This window comes from Bos grunniens, chromosome 11, assembly GCF_055505025.1.
Source record: "Bos grunniens cultivar Pamir isolate PY7600 chromosome 11, Bosgru_T2T1.0, whole genome shotgun sequence".
NCBI classification, from domain to species: Eukaryota; Metazoa; Chordata; class Mammalia; order Artiodactyla; family Bovidae; genus Bos; species Bos grunniens.
In genome coordinates, this window is record NC_141175.1 from 75,482,647 (window position 1) to 75,502,588 (window position 19,942).

At 39.2% G+C, this 19,942-nt stretch overlaps 1 protein-coding gene across 18 annotated transcripts in view; it reads left to right on the forward strand.

Moving 5' to 3' along the window:
* Nucleotides 1-228: 228 nt before the first annotated feature.
* LOC147363331 (uncharacterized) overlaps nucleotides 229-19,942 on the forward strand; it is a 342,275-nt gene continuing 322,561 nt past the window's right edge. For 3 of the 18 annotated variants that reach the window (XR_015136976.1, XM_086327055.1, XM_086327056.1), the window contains exons 1-2: nucleotides 252-985; nucleotides 16,461-16,559. The gene's annotated coding sequence lies outside the window, so the exon portion shown is untranslated. Of the gene's footprint in view, nucleotides 986-11,952; nucleotides 12,034-16,460; nucleotides 16,560-18,131; nucleotides 18,587-19,942 lie in introns of those variants that run through there. The other 15 variants (XR_015136978.1, XR_015136987.1, XR_015136988.1 and 12 more) reach the window with 13 other exon arrangements.

Genomic DNA, 19,942 nt, shown 5'->3' on the forward strand with positions numbered 1-19,942 from the left:
TCTGGAGAATTCATGGACAGCCTAGCGGGCTATATTCCATGGGGTCACAAAGAGTCAGACACAACTGAATGACTAACACTTAGTTTTACTTACTTAAGTAAAGGTAAGTAAACAGACAATTGGATGATTATGTTTGAACTCAGATTATCTGAGCTAGAAATAGCAATCGAAAAGCTATCGCTACACCTGGGGTATCTAAAGCCATGTAAGTGGGTGCCCTTACCTAACATACAGAGAAAAGGCAAGGGGCTTTATAGGACTAAAATCTCAGACCTCAAATATTTATAGGTTATGGATGAGAAACTTGCCATGCAGGAGTGAGGAATGCCAGGAGAACATAGTGTCATTTAAAAGTCAGTGGAAGATGAATATTTTATTTTGTTAGGTGCTAAAGTTAAAAAGACTCTTGAGAGTCCCTTGGACTGCAAGGAGATCCAACTGGTCAGGGGGCAGGAGGAGAAGGGGACGACAGAGGATGAGATGGCTGGATGGCATCACCGACTCGATGGACATGAGTTTGAGTGAACTCCGGGAATTGGTGATGGACAGGGAGGCCTGGCGTGCTGCAGTTCATGGGGTTGCAAAGAGTTGGACACGACTGAGTGATTGAACTGAACTGAAAGTTAAAAAAAAAAAAAAAAACTCCTTGGTGATTGAAGGGTACCTGGAATTATTGACTTTGTTTTCCCAAACCTATAAGAGAAAAAAAAAAATAGCTCATAGGTTCAAGAGAGAAAGGAACAATTCAAATAATAAGGCATGGTTCTAACTACTTAACGCAGGGATTCTCAATCCTAACAGCTCATTAAAATCACCTGGTGTGAGAAGGTCAAGATGGTGGATGAGGAAGAGGCTGCGTTCACCTCCTCTCAGGACCACACCAAAATTACAACTACTTACAGAGCTACTGTCTCTGAGAACAACCTTAGGACCACCAGAAAGTACTTCCTGCAACTAAAGATATAAAGAAGTCACCAGGAGACAGGTAAGAGGGGTAGAGACTCAATCTAGTCATGCCCACACTTCCAGGTCAGGACTCACAAGCAGGAGGGTGGTCGGGGAGGGACACGACACCCACAGAGGGTCTCCTGGAGGAGCTGGGGTCCAGCCTCACACCTGGCTCTCCAGTCCAGGATTCTGTACCAGAAGGAGGAGACCCCAGAAAGGCAGGCTTTGAAAACCAGTGAGGCTTATATTCAGGGGCGCCAGAAAGCTATCAAAAACACAGACTTTGCTTTCTAAGGGCCTTCCTAAAATTTCACATTCTCCCAGGTCCCAGCACAGAGGCAGTAGTTTGAAAAGCACCTGGGACAATGTGGCAAAAAGGAAACCGTTATGCACTGTTGGTGGGAATGTTAATTGGTTCAGCCATTGTGGAAAATAGTTTGGAGTTTCCTTTAAAAATTAAAGATAGATAGTAATTCCCTGGTGGTCCAGTGGTTAGGACTCCAGGTTTCCATTGCTGGGGACCTATGTTGGGTCCCTGGTGGGGGAACTAAGATCCTGTATGCTGTGCAGAAAGACTGAGGTTGGGGGTGGGGGAAACACTCCTCATAAACCTTACAGGAGTTTTAAAAAGAGAGAGGGGAACTAAAAAAAAACAAAAATTAAAAATAGACTTGCCATATGATCTAGCAATTTCATCTCTGCATATTTACCTGAGGAAAACAAAAGCATTAATTCAAAAAGATAAATGCACTCCAGTGCTCATTGCAGCATTACCTACAAAAGCCGAGAAGCAACTTAAATGATACACACACAGAGGAATATTACTCAGCCATAAAAAATTTTTTGTCATCTGTATGATACACATAGATCTAGAGGGTACTATGCTAGGTTAAATGCCACGTGGTCTCAATTATATGTATCATGTAAAAAATAAAATGAAAATGGACCCATAGAAACCATAAACAAACGTGAAGTTGCCAGAAGGGAGCAGGATAGGGGAATGGGAGAAACAGGTGAAGGGGATTGAGAGATATAAATCTCTGGCTATGTGATAAATAAGTCACAAGGATTAATTAATATATGGCATAAGGAATATGGTTAATAATAATCTGATAACTTTGTAATGGGACAGAAGGTTACTAGACTTATTGTGGTGATCATTTTCATGATGTATGAAAATATCAAATCATTATGTTGTATACTAACATATGTTGAAAACTAACATATGTATGTTGAAACTAACATGGTATTGAACTTCAGCTGTATTTCAATAGAAAATAAAGTTCACCTGGTGGACTTTAAAGACTAACAATGCCCAGACCTTACCCCAGGGGTTTATATTAGTAGGGCCCAGGGATTTTCTAATCAGTTAATTTACTAAGTGTTTAGTTATACACATTGCTTCCTTGGCTCAGATGGTAAAGAATCTGCCTACAATGTCAGAGACATAAGTTTGATCCCGGTGTCGAGAAGGTCCCCTGGAGGAGGGCATTGCTACCCACTCCAGTATTCTTGCCTGGAGAATTCCATGATCAGAGGAGCCTGGTGGGCTACAGTTCATGGGGTTGCAAAGAGTCGGACATGACTGGGCGACTAACACTTTTTTTTAATTTATAAAAGCTTTGCTAGGTGGTTCCATTGACATCAACAGTTAAGATGGATCACAGAAGATACCTGTTGAAATAATCTGTCCACGTGTTCTTAGGCTATAAACATAGAGTTCTCTTTGGTCTATCCTGAATAAAAATCAGAGAACTCCAGTTGCAGGCTATATATACTACTAATCATAACTAAAAAATATTAATAAAGATATAATGCATACACCTGGTAATGTCAGTCATAAGCAATAATTGGTTGACAGAAAAGAATCTTCCTTTTCCTGTTCTATCAGTAGAGTTGTGGTTAAAGTGTCTATCTTTGCTGCTAATTAAAAAAAAATTATTTCATGTACGTATTTCTCATCACTCCCACTACTACGTGAAATCCTTAAGAGTAGCAATTAAGTTTTACACCTCTTTTAAGCACCACAGAATGTAGTTAAATGTCAGAATTCAGAAGAAATTTAACAAATATGTGACTGACTGATATACTGATATTTTTGAGTCTGTTTCAATTTTTTGATGGGACTTATCAAAAGAAAAGAAGTAGCCTTCATGATCAGTTTCAAAAATAATACCATTAATTGCCAAAAGAAAATTTTCATCTTCTATCCTCTTAGAGACTTCATACAGATTTATTTTGCCTTCTCACCTCCTCCCCAGTCCTAAAATATAACAGTACCACAACAGAGGCAATAGTGAGAGTTTATCCTTTTAATTCAGCTTTGGTTTAAGCCAGAACAGATGGTGAAACTTCTTTAAACTGGGCAGTATTTGAAGCAATAAATGAAATAGTGCAACTGCAGTGTTGCTTCATACTTATAAAAGTAATGCACACTGGTTAGTTCATAAATTCACAGACTGGAAATGTTGGAATGGGCATTTGTAGTCTCTCAACTGTGTGTGTGTTGGGGAAGAATTGAGGACACTTTAAGAAATGGTTCAAAGACACAGCAGTGAGTTCAGAAGAGGTAAAAAGCCATCAAATTATCTTTGCTCTAGGAAAAAAACACTTTTCTCCCCTGAGGCAGAAGGAATTACTATAGTTTAAAAAAAAAAGTTCTTCCTAAATTGACTAGTCTTATAAACTCACCACAAAGTGCACTTTGACATTTTGACTTGAGAAATGAGGCTTAAGACAGAAGTAGCTGCGGCCAACTTTCCAATCACTTTTTCTGCTTTTTCTTTATTCTGTTTCATGTTTCTCTAACTCAAGACATAATTAATGCAATGTGAAAGAAACCTTGTCTTGTAACCCAGAAACCTCCGGAAATTTGCTGATTATGCAGTTTCCTATCTGACATGCTAAGGCTCTGTCTGAGTTTCATTTGGAACTTTTCTGCCCTTTGCCACCCAAATCATTTATTTATTTGATTTGATCCTTTGGATTTATTAAAAATGTTGCCACTGGCCTGAAGGATTCTTGGCAAGGTTACACAATTTAAATGTCATAATTGAATCTGGCACGAGGATGGGGGCAAAGAATTGGATAAAAGGGAATATCCTGAAAAGAGAAAAATGCATATCATGTGATTGGTTTCAGTAATAGAAGCCATGTTCACATCAGTTGAGAGGCATTGCTGAATCTGCTTTGGCTCAAGCCCTGCTAAAGTGGAAATACGTTTCATTGGAATCCAATAAACCAAAACTGCAAATAGCCCTGTGGCTCAGGTTGTCTGCATCCAGGCAAGAGAGAATATCACCTGTGATGGTGAGGTCGGGGCTAAAGTGAAGTAACCTCAGACAGTGTGCTCACGCATCTCTCTTCCTTGACATCCAAGACCCTCGTTAACATGTTTAGAGATGGGAAGAGTATCCAGTAGGTTATACTCTGAATCACCCATTAAGGGTTTACTTCCACAGTCTAAGGAGAATGTGTTCTCTTCACCTATTCATCTCCTTGTATTTTTCTCCTGTTACTAATTTCCCTTTTGCCCTTTTAATTTCATTTCCTCACCTCACTCTGCACTAAGTGGCTGAGGAATGGGCTAGGGCTTCCATTTCTTTTTCACTACTTGCTCCAAGACTTGACTGATCAAGTCTTAAGACAGAAATGGTTGAAACAGAATTGCAGGTGGAGGCAGCTAATAACACATTCATTCAACAAATATTTATTAAGATGCAATTATGCACCAGACCCTTTTTAGGCACTGGGCACAGGGAGGTGACCATGGCAGAATCATTCTTTGTGAAACTCATTTTAGGAAGCCAGAGACTTGTTAAACAATCCTAGACTCCTACCAGATCCTTTGACTCTTAAAAGAAATGGGTCAAAGATTGAAATGGGGTCAAGAAAATAAGGAAGAAGAATAAAATAAGAAGAATAAAAATTCTTCTGCTAGGAAGAATGCTGGCAGGCCTTGAGCTGTGCTTCCTGCTGAAACGCTGCTGCCCTCCTCCTGCCCTTCTCTTCTCCATAGTGAAGATTATGTTACTCCTCCGAAACCTTTTCATTTTAATCCACTCGTTCCTTTTCTTTCGGAGAAGTTGATGGAACCCCACTCCAGTACTCTTGCCTAGAAAATCCCATGGGTGGAGGAGCCTGGTAGGCTGCAGTCCATGGGGTCGCAACGAGTCAGACACGACTGAGCTACTTCACTTTCACGCATTGGAGAAGGAAATAACAACCCACTCCAGTGTTCTTGCCTGGAGAATCCCAGGGACAGGGGAGCCTGGTGGGCTGCCGTCTATGGAGTCGCACAGAGTCGGAAGCAACTGAAGCAACTTAGCAGCAGCAGCAGCCTTTTCTTTCTCAGTGAGAAATTCAAGGCATTATCCACTTTCAGTGAAAAGAAAAAGTCCTTTCCCCCATGGGGTTTCCTGATTGACTTGTTGAGTGCTGAGAATTGTCCTTGGTTCTATATCTTTCCTTTAGCGATTGAGGGAAATCTCTCATGGCAATACGACACTCCTGGGGGTAACCCCTTAAATCAACACAGAGCACAGCCACCCTCTGCTAGTTGATACGTCTCCAGTGATTTTGAAGAGGAGGGGGAAACAAGCTTCAAAACAATGTGCTTCTTCATGTTCTTGATGATTCTTAAGTAATCACAGTTCAGACCTCATACCCAGCTGATGACGATTGCCCTGACCTTCTGCTGGCTGTGGAGTCAGGCAAGGAGGCAAGCCATGCACCACACTGCTGAGGTAGTCACACACTGTGGGCACAGCAGTGTTCTGAACCAGCCAGGCAAGAGAGAATCTCTTTGGAAGGCTAGTCTTAGCAGTCAGGGCTCTTACACTGCTTGATGATCAGGATAATACCTGAGCATCCAGGGCTTGCCTGTCTCTATGCTAGGGGACAACAATTTTCTCATGTGCAGACAGAGAGGAGATGATCTCACTTCAAACTAAGTATCACACACCTGCACAAATGCAGGCTTGGTGTGTTTATTATTTTTAAAGGCTGCAACATAATAATAAACAAAGAAGGAAATATAGTGTTCCCTAAGATAAACATGATGGCATATGGCAGGAAAGTCTTCCCTGGTGGCTCAGTGGGGAAGAATCTGACTGCCAATGCAGAAGACTGGGTTTAGTCCTTGGGTTATGAAGATCCCCAGGAGAGGGGAATGGCAACCTCTCCAGTATTCTTGCCTGGGAAATCCCATGGACACAGGAGCCTGGCAGGCTACAGTCCATGGGTCCCAAAACAGCTGAACACAATTTAGTGACTAAAACAACAACGTGGCAGGAAGGAGGAAATCCACGTGGGAGGATGGCAAACACCCCACCCTAAATGTGGCTGCAAGTTTCAATGAATAGAACTGGGTAACATAGACCATGGGGTTCAATTCTTTACTAAAACAGTGGACACACACTTGTTCCTGGCTCTAGATCTCTTCTGTGGTGGCTTTACAAATCATTAAGATGTTCATGTGTTCATATACTTTATTATAGTTATTGGCTGGAATAACGTTATTGGTATTGTGCATAACGAATTTCTTAGTAATTTTTATTTTATAAGTAGCTTTTTTCCTAATTTTTTTAACCATCAGATTGCACTACAATCATTTCAGACAGGCAATTTTTTTATTGAATTATTTCATTAAAACTAATGCACAAGAATAGAAATGCTCAATCCAAAAGGTATAGAAATCATCACAGTTCAGAATTTGTATTTATCATTCTATCTCTAAAATTTATATACATTTATAATGTCACAAACAGTAAGTGGGCACACAATGATCTTGTCATCAACATGTATTAAATATATGAAACTTACAATGTTGTACCTTATAACTTCCTTTATAATGCATTTTTAAGTTTCTAGTGTGAATATAATTTTCTACTGTGCAATTTTTCCTCAATGAGGTCACCTTGTTTTAACTGTTGCTATGGTTTTCTTTAAAAAGCATAATCTTGTCTGTCTTTTGAAGATATGACATACTTAGCCATAATCACTTAAGAAAATATTATGCTACATTTAATGCTGAGTCCATTTGAAATATGACTACTGTAAACATTTACAGCTAGTTGATTGACAGCTATGTGCCTGTGTGGTTCTGTGATTTAAAAAGAAGACTCCAGAGATTATATTTCTTCAAGTCTGTTGAGATTGACCTAAAACAAAGAAATAATATAAGAGATCCAGAAAGAGAGCTAGGACTCATGAGTCAAACTTTATAAGAAACTAATTTCTCAGTGACTGGGAGCTTGGGGGCATAATGCATGCTAAAACTATAGTTTATTAATAACCATCCAGGAAACATTATTTGACTTAAATGGAACTGCAGCAAAGATTAAGAAGTAAAACTAAACAGTGCTGACTAGGGATTCTGAGACCTTAGTTAATTCTGTCAATTAGTTTAAAATATGAATTTTTATATTAATATAGATAATAAAAATATTTTGTTATGAAAATAAATCTAAGACTAATGAATGTACTGTGCATAATGCATGTAGAAAGACAAGGAAGGTCTTATTCTGTTTTATTAGATGTATTGTGATGATACAAGATAGTTTTAGACCTGATCTTTTTTCCTGAGCAGGTCCCAAGCACAGAAGCCTCTGCCCCATGAGGTTGGGGTATGTTACAATCCTGGAATGTGGATGTAAACAACCTGGGAGTTCTCCATACCCCAAACTGTTGGGATTTTTTATTTTTATAGGGGCTTAGCCATGTAAACACGATCAATCGTGAATTCCATTTTCAGTCCTATTCCTTTCTCAAGAGAAAAAGGGGTGGAGCTGTAAAGCTTCTAATCATGGCTTGTTCTTTCTAGTGACCAGACCTCATCCAGGAGCCAATGAGCATCCCCCACCGCCGCCCCACCTCCAACCAGAGTCACCTCATTAAGACAAAAGTAACTCCTGTCTCCCAGGAAATTAACAAGGGTCTCAAGAGCCCTGAATCAGGAACCTGTATCCAAAATCACATATTACAGGAAAAGATGCTCCTAGTTCTTTCATTAGTTAAGAAATTATAAGAGTTTCAAGAACTCTGCACCAGGAAGTGAGGACAGATTATAATATTACCTCACAGATTCTATCCACCAAGATCTCTCCGAGTCCTAGAGATGACAACTAAACACAGGAAAAAGTAAATCAAAATGTTAGACTGAATATAATAAAATATTAAAACTGAATATATTGATGCTGCTGCTGCTGCTGCTGCTGCTGCTAAGTTGCTTCAGTCGTGTCCAACTCTGTGCGACCCCAGAGACGGCAGCCCATCAGGCTCCCCTGTCCCTGGAATTCTCCAGGCAAGAACACTGGAGTGGGTTGCCATGTCCTTCTCCAATGCATGAAAGTGAAAAGTGAAAGGGAAGTCACTCAGTCATGTCCGACTCTTAGCAACCCCATGGACTGCAGCCTACCAGGCTCCTCTGTCCATGGGATTTTCCAGGCAAGAGTACTGGAGTGGGGTGCCATTGCCTTCTCAAGAATATATTGATAACAATTGCTAAATTAATCCTGCACATTTAAAAAAGGAAATAAAAGCAACAAATCTAAAGCTTTTGTTTTACTTCCCACCACTTGACAATATTCATTCAAAGAACATGTTTCTCTGATGAGGATTTTCAAGTCTTTTTAAGATGGCAAAGAAATAAAGCTATGGAAAATAAAGCACTGCATTAGCCACTAAAATTTAGCGGGTGAATAAAACTTTATTGTTCATTTTTTTCCTAATTAAACTTTATAGATTACTTAGATGTTAATCAGCACACAAAGCATCTGGAATTTTTACTTCCTGAAAGAGTAGCAAACTGATTTTTAAATTATCCAATAGATCTTAGCAGAGAGAAAGTGGACTGGAAATTGTTTCTTAATTATAAAGGTTTCGTGAAGAAGGGGAAAAAAAGAAACCCTTGAGCTAAATTACAATGTTATAAAACTAGGAATCAAGCTAGAATTTTTCTTCTTTAATATGTTTTTTTGCCTTTGTGCAACTAGGAGATAGCTGATCCTTCCAATGATGGTTACTTCATCATTATAGGAAAATATTAAATATATTATTGTTAGCATTTATTGATTTAAAAGATTCCTTTGTTGTTCAGTCGCCAAGTCTTAACTGACATTTCGTGACTGGACTGCAGCACATTAAGCTTTCCTGTCCATCGCCATCTCCAGAGTTTGCCCAAGTTCATTGCATTGGTGATGCCATCCAACCATCTCATCCTCTGTTGCCGTCTTCTCCTTCTGCCTTCAATCTTTCCCAGCACCAGGGGCTTTTCCAATGAGTCAGCTCTTTTCATCAGGTGGCCAAAGTATTGGCGTTTTAGCATCAGTCCTTCCAATGAGTATTCAGGGTTGATTTCCTTTAAGATTGACTGGTTTGATCTTCTTCCTGTCCAAGGGACTCTCAAGAGTCCTCCAGCACCACAGTTTGAAAGCACCAATTCTTCAGTATTCTGCCCAGATCTTTTTTGTTATTCATTAATTGTTTGGTTGAATGGTATGTTTAATGGGAAGAAGTAGATAAACACAAGAGAGACCAAATTACAAACAGTCTTTTAGTAAGCATTCCTATAAGTAAATATTTCACAGTTTTGCTGTCTTCTGCCCCAACCTTATCTCTGTCTTTCATCCTCCCTCCAGTATTTGAGGGTAGCAATGCATCTTTCCTGGGCTAGTATGTGGACATATGTATGAACATCTCTTCTCTAGCATCTTTCTCTCTCTCCCCTGGCCCCACCTGAAAAAAGGTATTAATACAAGAGTAGTCGGACACGACTAAAGCGACTTAGCAACAGCAGTAGAATACTTGAGTGTCTGTTCTAATTCTAACTAGTCCATAGCTATTTAATATTTATATGGTATAAAGGGGAAACTTTTTCCTGGGCCTTCTGAAAATGGTTCATCTATCCTAATGAAAGCCGTTATCAACAACTGTGGTGTACGAAACTGAAAGCTGAAAAACTAAAGTCATTCGAGATGGTTGATACTCTTCCAATCACAGGTTGAAAAGGTCTGTGTTCCACCCCTGCTGTATTTCTAGTATCTAACTCTATCACTGTGCCCTCTACATTATTTCCTGACTGATTTCTTAGAAAGTCTCTTTAAGAAATGGTCTTATTTACCATTACTATCCCACATTTTATACCAACTTTTCCAATTCTGCTTTGATTTTTCTAAAATGAACACCTAATTACATCTTACCCCTATTTACACATCATTTATTTCCAGTAACAAGTCCTATTAGAAGGCTCTAAAAAATCTCTCTGGTTAATAACAGAAACAAATCTTGGATGAAGTGCTTTAAAATCTTTAGATGTATAGATGAGAAGAAAGCAATTTTAAAAAAATCCTCCAAAACCAAATCAATGAGAAAGCATGATTCTAGATATTTAAGAAATCACGAAAGCACACCATGGGGTCTTCTTCTAATTCGTGGTGACCCAGATCTTCAGAGTGTCAAATCAAGGAACTGCCCAGGCAGCAGGGGACCTAATCTAGATCCTAAGCAAAATGAGATGTCATCATAGAATCTGACATACAGATATGATGTCCCCTCACTAAATATGGAAACAGTGGCAATGAAAGAGAACAGTAGCAAAATAAAACCAGACAAAATCAAAGCCAAACAAAATTTGTACCCTATAGTGATATAGTAAAAAAAAAAAAAAAAAGCTTACCTTGATTTTGTCTGTGATTGAAAGAAAATAAAATCTCTTTAACACAAACCGACTCTAATAAAGATATGGGATGTTATTCACATAACTTGTAGAGTCTGAAACAGCCACCAATTTAATTTAGTCATCTCAGGTCAGTAGTGCCATAATGCATGGAAGAATCAATGTCAATCCTCTTTATAAGAACACATTAAAAACTCAATTCTGTGAGAAATTCCACAGATGTAGTTTTAGAAAGTAACAATTATTACAAAATAAAAACACATGAGGACATAATCTACAATAGTGAAAATCAGAAGACAAACTCAGACATATAAAGACTTCAGATTCTCAAAACTATGCATAGTACTATACATAAAGTGGATAACCAATGAGGACCCAGGGATCGAACCCATGTCCCTGGCTCAGGAAGATCCCCTGGAGGAGGAAATGGCAATAAACTCCAGTATTCTTGCCTGGAGAATTCCATAGACAGAGTCGTCCAGCGGGTTATTGTTCATACCGTCTCAAAGAGAAGGACACGACTGAAGCAACTTAGCACGCATGCCTGCACATGTTGCCTTCAGCTTTGTTCTTTCTCAGAATTGTTTTGGCTATTTATTGTTGCTCAGTCACTTAGTCATATCCAACTCTTTGCGACCGAAAGGACTGTGGCCTGCCAGGCTCCTCTGTCCATGGGATTTTCCAGGCAAGAATGCTGGAGTGGGTTGTCATTTCCAACTCCAGAGAATCTTCCCCAGCCAGGCGTCAAACTTAGGTCTCCTTCATGGCAGGTGGCGTCTTCACCACTGAGCCACCAGGGAAACCCTGTTGGCTATTTGGCTGTATTTTATGGTTCCACACAAATTTTAGAATTGTTTGCTCTAGTTCTATAAAAAATGCCATTGGAATATGGATAGTGATCGCATTGAATCTGTAGATTGTTTTCCATAGTATGGACATTTTAACAATACTCTTCCAATCCATGAGCACAAATATCTTTCCATTTATTTGTATCCTCTTCATTTTTTTATGTTTCTTACAGTTTTCAGGTCCTTCATCTCATGCTTAAATTTCTTTCTAGACATTTTATTTTTTCATGTAATTAATTTCTTTCTAATAGTTTATTAGCATATGGAAGCACAACTGATTTTTGTATATTGATATTGTACCCTTTAACTGAATTTGTAAATTCACCTGTCCTCCTGAATGCTTTAAATTATCTTTAGATTCCTTATAGAACCCAATACAATGTAAATGCCATGTAAATAGTTGCTGATGCATGGTGAATTCAGGTCTTGATTTTTTTAAGTTTATGAAATGTCTTTACCCCAAATATTTTTGATCCACAGAAAGTTGACTCCCAATATGCATAACCTAGGAATATGGAACTTGCAGATATGAAGGGCCGACTGTAGGTTTCTTATATATAGGTATGTAATAATACATGTGTTTTTCAAGAAATCAAGTAAAGATTTGAGGTTAATGTATAAAGACATAAAATTTCACATCAGATAATGGAAAATAGGCTCCTGATAAACTTTTTGCCCAAAATATCTAATTTGCAGAAATGAATTTTTGACTTTAAGTTGAGATATACAATAATATCTAAGATGTATTTTTAATATAATTTTTGTAGTTGTTTCTATTTTCTCGTGACTTTGAATTCACTTTCTTTAGCTGGTTTCGTAAGCCTTTATGTTCTGCTTGATGTTCGTGCTTGTTTCCTCCTGCCTCAGCCCCAGTGATCGTGCCATGCTTTTTCATGGCTCCAAGCATTTGCACATGATAGTCTCTCTGCCTGGAATATTTTCCTCCTTCATAACTCAGTTCATACATTATTTTTGCATGAAGCTGCTCTCTGGCTTCCCCAGCTTTTATGCCTCCGTATATTCTTTGAGTCATATAGCATAGAACACAATAGAATATTCAAATTAGTTGTTCATTTCTCTACTTCCTAAGCTAGTCTCTAGGCTTCTTGACTAAAAATGTTGTCTTTCTTGAGGTGATGACATTTAGGTTTTAAATAAATGTTTAATCAAATTAATTCATAAAAGTAAAAACTACAGATCATTATGGGCTCAGGTTTGAGGAAAATACTCAAGAAGCAAACAGGCTCAAAGATATAAATGTTAAGAAAGTAGCATAAATAAAACCTCAATAACAGGACAAAAATGATACAGATTTAGAGAACAGAAAGTGGAAATTTGCACTGGGACGGCCCGGAGGGATGGTGTGGGGAGGGAGGAGGGAGGGGGGTTCGGGATGGGGAACACGTGTATACCTGTGGCGGATTCATTTTGATATTTGGCAAAACTAATACAATTATGTAAAGTTTAAAAATAAAATAAAATTGGAAGAATAAAAAAAAAAAAAGAAAGTGGAAATTTTACAAGGGGAATATGGAAGAAAAAATGTGAAGAAAAAGTAATTGAGAATTGAAAAATCTGTCTTTTTTCCTTAGATTATTTGACCCAAAATTGCATAAATCTTTAATATACAACCCCTATTGTTATTTGTTGGAGAAGGCAATGGTACCCCACTCCAGTACTCTTGCCTGGAAAATCCCATGGATGGAGGATCCTGGTGGGCTGCAGTCCATGGGGTCGAGAAGAGTCAGACACGACTGAGCAACTTCACTTTCACTTTTCAGTTTCATGCACTGGAGAAGGAAATGGCAACCCACTCCAGTGTTCTTGCCTGGAGAATCTCAGGGATGGGGGAGCCTGGTGGGCTGCCATCTATGGGGTCGCATAGATTCGGACACGACTGAAGTGACTTAGCAGCAGCAGCAGTGTTACTTGTATGCTCTAATGTCTTTACACACAAAAAAGTTTGCAGGAATGCATGAGATTTTTCTTGATGCTCTGTATACATATATCCAGAGGTTTTTTTTTTTTTTTTAGGATTAAATGCCTCTCTTCCTGATTTTTCTCCCACAAAGAAAGTCAATTCTTAATGTACTAGCTTAAGATAAACTCTGTCCTATATTGCTACAGTTGATTTATTAAACAAGCAAACGATAAATCCTTGCTCTATTGTACTTTTGAGTTATTTTCCTGAAGAAGATGCATACTGACTTAGAAATCTTATGAAACAGAGCTGTCTAAACAAACTTCTTTGATAATGGAGACATTTTATTTGTGCCACCCGATATGGGAGTCACTATCCACACAGAGCTACGAGCACTTGAGATATGTCTAGTGCTACTGACCAATGGTGTGGATCACAGTAAACTGTGGAACATTCTTCAAGAGATGGGAATACTAGACCACCTGACCTGCCTCTTGAGAAACCTGTATGCAGGTCAGGAAGCAACAGTTACAACTGGACATGGAACAACAGACTGGTTCCAAATAGGAAAAGGAGTACGTCAAGGCTGTATATTGTCACCCTGCTTATTTAACTTATGTGCAGAGTACATCATGAGAAAGGCTGGGCTGGAAGAAGCACAAGCTAGAATGAAGATTGCTGGGAGAAATATCAATAACCTCAGATATGCGGATGACACCACCCTTATGGCAGAAAGTGAAGAAGAACTAAAAAGCCTCTTGATGAAAGTGAAAGAGGAGAGTGAAAAAGTTGTCTTAAAGCTCAACATTCAGAAAACTAAGATCATGGCATCTGGTCTCATCACTTCATGGCAAATAGATGGAGAAACAGTGGAAACTGTGGCAGACGTTATTTTTTTGGGCTCCAAAATCACTGCAGATGGTGACTGCAGCCATGAAATTAAAAGACTCTTGTTCCTTGGAAGGAAAGCTATGACCAACCTAGATAGCATATTCAAGAGCAGAGACATTACTTTGCCAACAAAGGTCCGTCTAGTCAAGGCTATGGTTTTTCCAGCAGTCATGTATGGATGTGAGAGTTGGACTAAAGTGGAGTGAAGAAGAACTAAAAAGCCTCTTGATGAAAGTGAAAGAGGAGAGTGAAAAACTTGGCTTAAAGCTCAACATTCAGAAAACTAAGATCATGGCATCTGGTCCCATTACCTCATGGGAAATAGATGGGGAAACAGTGGAAAGAGTGTCAGACTTGATTTTTTGGGGCTCCAAAATCCCTGCAGATGGTGATTGCAGCCATGAAATTAAAAGACACTTACTCCTTGGAAGGAAAGTTGTGACCAACCTAGAAAAGCAGAGACATTACTTTGCCAACAAAGGTCCATCTAGTCAAGGCTATGGTTTTTCCAGTGGTCATGTATGGATGTGAGAGTTGGACTGTAAAGAAGGCTGAGCGCCGAAGAATTGATGCTTTTGAACTGTGGTGTTGGAGAAGACTCTTGAGAGTCCCTTGGACTGCAAGGACATCCAACCAGTCCATTCTAAAGGAGATTGGTCCTGGGTGTTCTTTGAAAGGAATGATGCTAAAGCTGGAACTCCAGTACTTTGGCCACCTCATGCGAAGAGTTAACTCATTGGAAAAGACTCTGATGCTGGGAGGGATTGTGGGCAGGAGGAGAAGAGGACGACAGAGGATGAGATGGCTGGATGGCATCCCCGACCCGATGGACATGAGTTTGGGTGAACTCTGGGTGTTGGTGATGGATAAGGAGGCCTGGTGTGCTGCAGTTCATGGGGTTGCAAAGCGTCGGACATGACTGAGCGACTGAACTGAACTGAACTGAGGAATTTTTTATCCTACTTAAGTTTACTTAATTTATATTTCAATAGCCATTTGTAGTTAGTGCTTACTATTTGAGCCAGCACAGTTCTGGAATATTTGTGAGAAATCTACAGTTATAACCATTACCTCTACCTTCCTACACTGTCCACCTCCCTTTCTGATGCTTTCTCCAGGACAGCTGGTTAGGCAAATAGACACAGAAGCTGTACTGCTTAACTCCTAACTTGCTAGAGAATCTCCAGTGGCAGCATCTAATAGGAATTAGGGGCAAACTAGGCCGTGAAGATATCCTCATTCCTGACTGTTACACATGAAAGGCCAAAAAACCTCTGTGTAATCAGTCTATCAAGAAAAGTTATATTTAGAAGCTTATTTATTTGCTTCTTGGGGAACGCTGGGTCCCTTTTACCATATTAACACAATCAGTGCTAAAAGGCAATGGGAAATTAGCTCTGCAAGGAACATCATTCTTTTTGCACCCATGAGATTTTCACCAGAAGTCAAAGTAGCATTCTGGATTAGTGTTAGGATGTTTCTTGAGATCAGACTGTCCTAAATAATACATGAGCCTACACGTACATACACATTTCATGTCAGCTGCTACTGAGAGCGCAGGCCTAACTACCCCTCGTAATTTCTTCCCAACCCTCCAATGGGCCACTTAGGTTGTTAATTTTCCTCAGAAGGACTTTAACCTAATTTAAAGAGGAAGGTTGTCCAAGCATGGGATGTGTGGTTTCATCTTTCAGAAGTGGGGTTCTGATGCAAAGCCCTATGGTGCAGTCTATAAATTTACGTTTTAGCAAGCCCTCTGAGTCTGATACAGTTGTCTCTCCACCATGTTTGAGAAAAGTAGAATTGGACCATAAGACTCATGTAAGGGCCAGCACACAGACCACGGGCATACAGCATGATTAGGTGTGTTAATGAGACAAGAAAGCTTTAAGACACAGTTTCAAATAGCTTTTTCCAAAGAACATATGTCTACAGAGATGCCCTATGCCTATTTAAGAGTTGTGGGAAGGGCATAATAATAAACAGTCTTAGAAGAAGAAGGTATTCAGAAAGAAAAGGGTCAGGAAACTGGGATGGTCCATAGCATTATAGCAGGCTCAGCGAATGAGTAATTCTTCTTGAGACACAAGCCCTTTTTTCCCTCAGCAAGACATCCTGATCACCTAGTGGTTAACAAATGGTACACATTCTGTTTTCTCTTTTCCTTCTTAATAAGGTGGAGGGAAAAGGAAGTGCTGACCTGAAGCAGAATCCCTTGCTGTCCTACAGTGGGAAGCACATGCCTTGTTTTGAAAGCTCGGTGCTCTGAGATGAGGTAAGCAGTTCAGAACAAAGTGATTTCCAGCTGTCTGTGTCTTTTTCACCCCGGTAAGGCCTTATTACGTATGAATTTCTTGGTGGCACGTTTGGGGGAACATCACTGAGATCTGTCCAAGTAAAGTCAACTGAAAGTGGTTTGCCTTCCAGCAGTGAAGCCAGTAATAGCAGTTATTCTCACAAAGACTACTTCAAATCTTTAAGCCTTAATATGAAGAGCCATTCCACCTCGCACTTCTCTCAGAGAAAGGCTTGCTGTGACTTCATCTCGTTGTGCTGAGATGATCCACGGTGGCTTCCTAAATGGGAGCATAATTATATTTCCCCAAAAAACTAAAAGGATACTTTTATTTGGTTTGAAAAGGCCAGAGTCCAACAAATGCAGTAAATATATCCCCTATTAAACTAGAAGTACACACTATATTTCAAGAAATTGAAATTTCAATTCTCCAGCTAGAGTTCCTCCTGTCAACTTCTCTCTGCCAGCCTCTTTGCCTCTCTCCTCTTTTGCCTTGTTTGGAAAAATATGATCTTCAAAGGGGAAGGAAGAGTGGTCATATTTAGATTCCACATCAGACTCTGTTTTAAAAAAAATGATTGGGAAATAATATTCCCACTTTACAGAGCAGTAAACCAAGCTTTAGAGAAGTTGATTAACTTGTTTACAATCAAGCAAATAGTACACAGTAGAATGTATTCAGCTCCAGGTTTGTGAGACTTCAAGTTACTCATCTGTCATGTTTTGAGCTACATGATCTAATTTTTAAAGTGAATTCATATCTATCTCTTTTTTGAAATATCATTGCTAAAAAGCAAACAAACAAGAAACTTCCTCCTCCTGTGCCTACCTAGACTCTCACAATAGCCCTTCCTCTGGTCTCCCTGATGGGAATGTCCTTCCATTACAATTGTATCTGCAATGGCTGTTTCCTTATTCTTCTGTGAACGCTCATCTGCCATTTTCCATCCAGAGGCACTGTGTCACTCCTCAGTCCCACCAGCCCTGTGCCCGAGTGTCCATTTCTATGTAATACCATCAACAGAGTATGTTGGACTTTTGCCTCAGAATAGGTGAGAAATAGGGAAATCATATGCTTGCAATGAACTCATCAACTGCTTTCTAAACAATTATATCATTAATACTTACCATGTATAAGGCTCTGTTTTAAGAGATATGCGATATGCTTTTATTTTTATTGAGGTGGTTATAAAGAAATATATAATTAAATATAATTAATTATATTTAATATGATTAAAGAAGGAGCTGGCAGTCAGTCCTGAAAAAAAGAATGGTAGTAAAATCTGAACTATGAAATGACATATCTGAAATCTATTTCTTTAAATACTGACATCCGAACAATAAAAATCTGGAAGACAAGCACTAGACAGAAAGTCTCTTTAACTCTAACAGACTAATGCGAAATGCAAGTAGAATGCGCCTTAGACCAGAGTCACGTATTTACATCCACAGTGCTTTATTTTTTCTTCTTGTTTTATTACATGAACTACTAATTTTGAGGGAGCAGCACAACAGCACAGCTAACACGTTTCCTTCTGCATTTTTGACAAGGAATATTCAAGTAGATACTGCAGAAGAAGTAAGAAGGCTGTGTGTTGGCATTATCACACTCAGAAAGACTTGTCTGCAGGTGCTGTGAAGTCTTCAGATTGATGTTCATGCAGGATAATCCTTTAAAGACTGAGATAAGAATGCCCACCAAGTAGTGAGGTGAAGCTGCTGTTGATGAGGAAGTATTGTATCCTGACTCTGTAGCCATACCTGCTAAAAGTAAATCTTTCTCCGATCTGTTTTTACCCTCTTGGCTGCTTGTAACCTGCTCAAGTCTAGGGGAAATTATCTTGGGTACCATTAAGAATAATTTTTAAAATTTGTCAACAAATCAAAAGTTATTTTCTTATTGTGCTAGACAAACTACAAAGGAAGGAATTCATGATAACGGCATACTATATCAAGCATATATTTTTTTACTTCAGAAATTGCTAATAAAAGACAACTGTCTTCCTGCTTTTCCTAGTAGAGTGTCTCTACAACTCAATGAGCAGTTTATAAACTTAAACTAAGTACAATCAAGCCTACCTTTGGGCCTCTTAAGGTTCTTTCTTAGATCCCTTTCTCTTCACAGTTTACTCTTATTCTTACTAAATCATCTCATTCACTGACATGACTTTAATGAGCGTTTGTATGTTGAAGACTCAAATGAGTATATCCAACATAAACCTGTCAGGCTTCTGTGAATCCAACTGCCTAAGAGGTATCTTGGTTTGAACATCCTTGAACATATCATAATAGATATAAACCTGGACACGTCATCTCTCTTAACCTGTCCCCTTCTTCTCTATTCACAAGTAAAATTTACTCCACTCTTCATGACCTCTGTGAGTAAAGGCTAACACCATCCACTGACTGTCTTAAGTCAGAAATTAGAACTACCTACTCTCTTTTTCCCTCATTTCTCTTATCCAGTTAGTCATCAAGTCCTGTTGTTTCTTTCTCCTGAAAATTCTAGAGGAGACCCAGTTTTCTCTAATCCCAGGGCAACAACTGTGCTCACTCAGAACATTCTCATCTCCTCACTGGATTAACTAAAACGATCTCATTACGGGTCTCACTTGCCTCCTCTAATCCAGTCCCCAAAGTGCAACAAGAGTGGCCTTTAAAAATGCAAATATGTTCATAACATGCTGTTCACTCCCAGCTTAGGATCTTTCACTGTCTTGCCACCACTCATGATGAAGACAAAACTTTTCACCCTGTGTTACAAGCTGTATCATATTCCAACGTCTGCTAGTTTTTCATCCTTCCCCATTTGTCTCTTACTCCCTTTACTCCTGACAGACTTGACTTTCAAAGTAGCACTCTTATTTTTTAACCTCTAAGCTGTCTCAATTACCTGTAGCATTTCTATTTTTCCTTCAAATTTTAGGTCTTGAATGTCACCTCTCTGGGGTGTAGGTTGAGGGTGAGACGCAGAGGCACTAGGAATGTTAGCCATCAGCACATGTGTGGGTCTTGTACTTCCTGGACCGGCTTACTCCAGATCTCATGAATACATCCACAGAATGATAAACTGCAATGGGGCATGCCTGACTCTGTATGCTGCTAAATCAGATAACATCTAGACCAGGACTGGCAACCTAGATTAGCTGACCCATTGGTATATAAGTGTTGGAAGATCAGTCTTTACTGGAATCTAGTGGTATGAAAAGGACTGTTAATCAACAGTAGAAATGTTGTTTGCTTGAAACCCAAACCCCTAAAATCCTTCATCATGATTATCCCATGCTATACATTTCACATAGCATCTTGATATCCACAGACCCTCAAGTCTTATAGGCCAAGTGGCAGAGCTACTGACCCTA